We start from the raw sequence: 7,325 nt of genomic DNA, 5'->3' as shown, positions 1-7,325 counted from the left end.
GTACACGCCAGTGTGCGCTGTATACCTCTCAGAATCTCGGAACGTGTCTTTGCACGAGGTCAAAGTTGGAATTTTGCTGTGTCCCATGTTAAGTCAATGGACGGCGATGTCGAGACTTTGCAGAGACATTTTCATTCGATCTTTGTACAAAATTTTAGAGATAGATTTCGTCCAAACTCTTATATCTTGTAGAGGAAAGAGCATAGTACATGCAATTATGCTTCGTTAAGCTGGCAAAACTCATTTTTTCTTATAAAGTTCATTTGAAAATTAAAATTTTTAACATGGAAAGTCAATGGGAGCGTCTTTGTTGCTTAATAACTTTTTACGTTGCAGATATATCAAAGTGAAAAGTTAATAAAATATACAACTTTCGATGCTCTTTCCAACAATGTATAGAACGTCACTGCACGATGTGCCGTTTCTAAGAAAAGCTGTAAAAAAGCAGGGCTCGACTGTGACTTGAACCCAACCACATTAGAGGATACGAACAGGTGACGGGGATACCTCCCGTGTGCGGATGTGACACTGATTATTGCTAAATATTAGCAGTAGGCCGTCTGTGGGGGCGCCTTTACAAACCTTATATCTCTGCAACCATTGGACCGATTCACTCGCGGTCTTTTGTGTGGGATAGCTTCTTCCTTTCTCACACGTAGTGTGCTGTTCTCGATGCGTATGGGTGACCCCTAATGCACGTGCCACGTGCAAAACGAGGAGAAGTCAGTTCAGTAACAAATCTAATAACTCTGTAGTTAGTTTGCCGATTGCGCTGGTACTTGGCATGGATGTTGGCACGTATCCGGCAATGCATTTCCATGTTTCACGGTTGGGGTGCTATTGCACGTGCACACGTGCAGGGTGACGCTTCCAGATCTCGAGAACGGCTGGGCCGATTGTGATCAAAGTTGGCACACCGTTAGGGCTTGGCGAGTAGGGTGCCGTGCACCAGTCAGATGGGACCCAGTTTGCACGTGCGCACGTGCAGGCTGACGCTTCCATATCTCGAGAACGGCCGGGCCGACTGTGCTCAAATTTGGAATACCACTAGAGACTGGTTAGTAGGGTGCCGTGCACAAGTCAGTAAGCATGTATTTCCATGTGCCAAGGTTGGGGTACAGCTGCACGTGCGCACGTGTAGGGGTCGCTTCCAGATCTTGGAAACGGCTGTGCCTATTCAGATTAACCGCAGGTTGTTGATTCATTAGACCATGTGTTACGGTTGGGGTGCAACTGCACGTGCGCGCGTGCAGGGTGACGCTTCCAGATCTCGAGAACGGCTGGGCCGATTGAGCTCAAATTTGGTACACCGCTAGAGACCGGTTAGTAGGGTGCCGTGCACAAGTCAGATGGGATCCAGTTTGCACGTGCGCACGTGCAGGCTGACGCTTCCAAATCTAAAGAACGGCTGGACCGACTGCGCTCAAATTTGGCATACCACTAGAGACTGGGTAGTAGGGTGCCGTGAACAAGTCAGTTAGTATGTATTTCATGTGCCATGGATGGGGTGCAGCTGCACGTGCGCACGTGTCGGGGTCGCTTCCAGATCTTGAAATTGGCTGGGCCGATTTAGCTCAAATTTGGTACACCGCTTGAGACCGGCGAATAGAGTGCCGTGAACAAGTCAATTGGGACCCAGGTTGCACGTGCGCACGTGCAGGGTGTCGCTTCCAGATCTCGAAAACGGCCGGGTCGATTGCACTCAAATTTGGCACACCGCTATAGACCGGCGAATAGGATGCCGTGCACGTCAGTTCGTAGCACACCGACTCCGGTCTGCACGTGCAATGCTCGTCCTCTCGTTTGGCGGCGGGCGTTTTTGCTGCGTTTACAAAGGTGCTTGCTCAAACAACCTGCGGTCCCGCGATGCGGAGCCCAGCATCGCAGATGCTGGTATTGAAATTGGGGTACATTTAACTGGTTTAACCGCAGGTTGTTTGAAAAGACAAACACTATTCGTTAGAATTGTGTTTTTCTATTGAAAAACAACCGGAGCGGTCGTTCTCCGGGCTATGTTTTGCAAGTCTGGCAGCGAATCGAGACATCTTGATTGGGGCCTAGACGAAATGTACAATCTTCGTAAAAAGTTCAGTGTATGGGCTCCCGGAGGCGATCTACCTTATGGCACCGGTCGCTACTCGCTTAAAACCTCGTGGCACGTGGCACGTGCGATTCCATTTTCCCCATGTTAAGTCAACGGGGTTTTGGACACTTTTTGCGCGATCGCGAATAGCGGGAAAACGAGTCAAGGAAGAGGCGGTTTTCTTCCCAGCATTTTATGGCAAACACGTTTGGGTACACGCCAGTGTGCGCTGTATACCCCTCAGAATCTCGGAACGGTGCTTTGCACGATGTCAAAGTTGGAATTTTGCTGTGTCCCATGTTAAGTCAATGGACGGCGATGTCGAGACTTTGCAGAGACATTTTCATTCGATCTTTGTACAAAATTTTAGAGATAGATTTCGCCCAAACTCTTATATCTTGTAGAGAAAGGAGCATAGTACATGTTGGTATGCTTCGTTAAGCTGGCAGAAATCGTTTTTTTAATAAAGTTCGTTTGAAAATGAAAATTTTTAACATGGAAAGTCAATGGGAGCGTCTTTGTTGCTTAATAACTTTTTACGTTGCAGATATACCAAAGTGAAAAGTTAATAAAATATACAACTTTCGATGCTCTTTCCAACAATGTATCGAACGTCACTGCACGATGTGCCGTTTTTAAGAAAAGCTGTAAAAAAGCAGGGCTCGACTGTGACTTGAACCCAACCACATTAGACTATACGAACAGGTGACGGGGATACCTCCCGTGTGCGGATGCGACACTGATTATTGCTAAATATTAGCAGTCGGCCGCCTGTGGGGTGCCTTTACAAACCTTATATCTCTGCAACCACTGGACCGATTCACTCGCGGTCTTTTGTGTGGGATAGTTTCTTCCTTGCCCAAACGTAGTGTGCTACTCTCGATGCGTATGGGTGACCCCTAATGCACGTGCCACGTGCAAAACGAAGAGGTGTCAGTTCGGTAGCAAGTGTAATAACTCTGTAGTTATTTTGCTGATTGCGCTGGTCCTTGGCATGGATGTAGGCACCCGCCCCGCAATGCATTTCCATGTGTCACGGTTGGGGTGCCGCTGCACGTGCGCACGGGCAGGGTGACGCTTCCAGATCTCGAGAACGGCTGGGCCGATTGTGATCAAAGTTGGCACACCGTTAGGGATCGGCGAGTAGGGTGCCGTGCACAAATCAGATGGGACTCATTTTGCACGTGCGCACGTGCAGGACGACGCGTCCAGATCTCGAGAACGGCCGGGCCGACTGCACTCAAATTTGGCATACCGCTAGAGACCGGTTAGTAGGGTGCCTTGCACAAGTCAGTAAGTATGTATTTTCATGTGCCGCGGTTGGGGTGCAGCTGCACGTGCGCACGTGTAGGGGTCGTTTCCCGATCTTGGAAACGGCTGGGCCGATTCAGATTAAATTTGGTACATCGCTAGAAACCGGCGAATAGGTTGCCGTGCACAAGTCAATTGGGGCCCAGGCTGCACGTGCGCACGTGCAGGTGCCGCTTCGAGATCTCGAAAACGGCCGGGCCGATTGCACTCAAATTTGGCAAACCGCTAGAGACCGGCGAATAGGGTGCCGTGCACGTCAGTCCGTAGCACACCCACTCCGGTCTGCACGTGCAAGGCTCATCCTCTCGTTTGGCGGCGGGTATGGGCTCCCGCAGGCGATCTACTTGATGGCATCGGTCGCTACTCGCTAAGAAGTCTTTTGCGCGTGGCACGTGCGATTCCATTTTCCCCATGTTAAGTCAACGGGGTTTTGGACACTTTTTGCGCGATCGCGAATGGCGGGAAAACGAGCCAAGGAAGAGGTGGTTTTCTTCCCAGCATTTTATGGCAAACACGTTTGGGTACACGCCAGTGTGCGCTGTATACCCCTCAGAATCTCGGAATGTGTCTTTGCACGAGGTCAAAGTTGGAATTTTGCTGTGTCCCATGTTAAGTCAATGGACGGCGATGCCGAGACTTTGCAGAGACATTTTCATTCGTTCATTGTACAAAATTTTAGAGATAGAATTCGCCCAAACTCTTATATCTTGTAGAGAAAGGAGCATAGTACATGTTGGTATGCTTCGTTAAGCTGGCAGAAATCGTTTTTTCTAATAAAGTTCATTTGAAAATTAAAATTTTTAACATGGAAAGTCAATGGGAGCGTCTTTGTTGCTTAATAACTTTTTACGTTGCAGATATACCAAAGTGAAAAGTTAATAAAATATACAACTTTCGATGCTCTTTCCCACTGATGCATAGAACGTCACTGCACGATGTGCCGTTTTTAAGAAAAGTTGTAAAAAAGCACGACATTACCGAGATTTGAGCTCAGACCTATATCGTTACGGTGTCAGGCGGACACGAGGACAGGTGGCGCCGCCGCCGCCCGCATAGCGGCGGGAATGTGAACTAACCTGTTTACCATCTAGGGGTGTTCACGGGCACCGCACACTGCTGCGTGCGCTGTGTGCGGTGCGTCCAGCAGGCGTGGGGGTAGGGGATGGGTAGGCGGCTCTGACGTCACGGCTGCGTGCGGTGGACGGTCCGCTGTGGCCAGTCCCGACCGGCCATAGCGATCGCTGTGTGCGGTGACGGAAGGCTGACGTAGGGACGCAGTGGGCGGAGCTTGGAGGCTGTGTGCGGTCCGACCGCACACAGGATCTATGGTATGGTACCATCGGGGGACCGGCCGCCGTCGGCACCATTTCGGGACCTCGTGGCACGTGGCACGTGCGATTCCATTTTCCCCATGTTAAGTCAACGGGGTTTTGGACACTTTTTGCGCGATCGCGAATAGCGGAAAAAATCGCGGATCAAGGTATGGTTTGCTGCACACCATTTCATGGCCCACACATTCAGCTACACGCCCGTATGCGCCGTATACCCGTCAGAATTCGTTAACTTGAGTTGCACGAGTTTGAAGTTGAAGTTTTTTCGCTCCCCATGTTAAGTCAATGGACGTTTTTGCAGAGACATTTTCATTCGTTCATTGCACAAAATTATATGATACGATTTTGTTTAAACTGTCAGGACCTGTTGAGAAACGACCATAGAACATGTTGTTATGCTTCGTTAAGCTGTCAGAATTCGTTTGTTGTCTTTAGGCTTCTTTAAAAATGAAAAATTTTAACATGGTAAGTCAATGGGAGCGTCTTTGGTGCTTAATAACTTTGTACCTTGAAGATATATTTAAGTGAAAAGTTGATAGGTTATACAACTTTTGATGTTCTTTCCAATGATATATAGAACATTATTGCACGTTGTGCCGTTTTTGAGGAATTTAGTAAAAAAGCACGACATTACCGAGATTTGAGCTCAGACCTATATATGGCCTTGACTCAGACAGTATACGAACAGGTGACGGGGATACCTCCCATAGAAGGATGCGACACGAATTTAATGCTAAATATTAGCGGCCGGCCTCCGTGGGACGTTTTTGTACGACTTATATCTCCGCAACCAGGGGACCGATACACTTGCGGTTTTTTGTGTGGGGTAGCGTATACCCTTCTTACAAGTATTTTACTATGCACGATGCTTGCGGGTGACCCCTACTGCACGTGACAAGTGTAAAACGGAGAGGTGTCACTTTTGTTGTAATGACAGTACTTTTGTGCCATTGACTTTTGTGGCAATGGCAGGGCTCATTGCGCTGAAAGTTAACAAGGATGTAGGCACACACCGAACCATGCGTTTCCATGTGCTACGGTTGGGGTGCAACTGCACGTGCGCACGTGCAGGGTGACGCTTCCAGATCTCGAGAACGGCCGGGCCGATTGAGCTCAAATTTGGTACACCGCTACGATAGGCGTTATCACAAGTGTATTCGCGGCCATTGGGGCGACGTAAGAAAAGAAAAACAACTGGCCCCAAGAACTTTAAAGTATCAGTTAGCATGCACCTTTTCCTTGATCTGTAGAGAATTTACCATTAATTGCTAGAGAAAATTACATTTAAAATCTTCCATTTATGCTTTTTTCGTCGTTTGCACAATATGTTCTTTTACTAAGCTAGAAACACTACTTAGAAATAGTTCCCGCATCATCGTCAAGAACAATAGGGAAGGCTTGAAGAGAATACAATAATCTAAACGGTTTTGTAATCTATGTGAAGACACTTCTAAAATTGCCTGTAGAAATATTGAAGGCAAAAGTTTAACTTTTTCACAAGACGGATGTCTATAAACCTACTCAACGTGTGACAACTCAGCCGGTATTTCGTCGCCTACAGCCCAGCTTTCCCTAGTGACCGATAGAGGCGCTGCTATCGATGTCCGCCTGTGCCGCCTAACGAGAGACCGGTTAGTAGGGTGCCGTGCGCAAGTCAGTTAGGACCCATTTGGCACGTGCGCACGTGCAGGCTGACGCATCCAGATCTCGCGCACGTGTAGGGGTCGCATCAAGATCTTGGAAACGGCTGGGCCGATTCAGATTAAATTCGGTACACCGCCAGAGACCGGCGAATAGAGTGCCGTGCACAAGTCAATTGGGATCCAGGTAGCACGTGCGCACGTGCAGGGTGTCGTTTCGAGATCTCGAAAACGACCGGGCCGATTGCACTCAAATTTGGCACACCGCTAGAGACCGGTTAGTAGAGTGCAGTGCATGTCAGTTCGTAGCACACCCATTCCGGTCTGCACGTGCAAGGCTCCTCCTCTCGTTTGGCGGCGGGCGTTTTTGCGGCGTTACAGAGGTGCTTGCTCAAACAACCTGCGGTCCCGCGATGCGGAGCCCAGCATCGCAGATGCTGGTAACCGCAGGTTGTTTGAAAAGACAAACACTATTCGTTAGAATTGTGTTTTTCTATTGAAAAACAACCGGAGCGGTCGTTCTCCGGGCTATGTTTGCAAGTCTGGCAGCGAATTGGGGCAACTTGATTGGGGCCTAACTTGTGGCTCGATTTTCGTAAAAATTTCAGTGTATGGGCTCCCGCAGGCGATCTACCTGATGGCACCGGTCGCTACTCGCTTAAAACCTCGTGGCACGTGGCACGTACGATTCCATTTTCCCCATGTTAAGTCAACGGGGTTTTGGACACTTTTTGCGCGATCGCGAATAGCGGAAAAAATCGCGGAACAAGGTATGGTTTGCTGCACACCATTTTATGACCGACACGTTCAGGTACACGCCCGTGTGCGCCGTATACCCGTCAGAATTCGTTAACTTGAGATGCACGAGTTTGAAGTTGAACTTTTTTCGCTCCCCATGTTAAGTCAATGGGCGTTTTTGCAGAGACATTTTCATTCGTTCATTGTACAAAATTATATGAT

Source organism: Amphibalanus amphitrite, unplaced genomic scaffold (assembly GCF_019059575.1).
Source record: "Amphibalanus amphitrite isolate SeventyFive unplaced genomic scaffold, NRLGWU_Aamphi_draft 000030F_arrow, whole genome shotgun sequence".
Lineage (NCBI taxonomy): Eukaryota > Metazoa > Arthropoda > Thecostraca > Balanomorpha > Balanidae > Amphibalanus > Amphibalanus amphitrite.
This window is presented reverse-complemented; position numbering follows the sequence as displayed.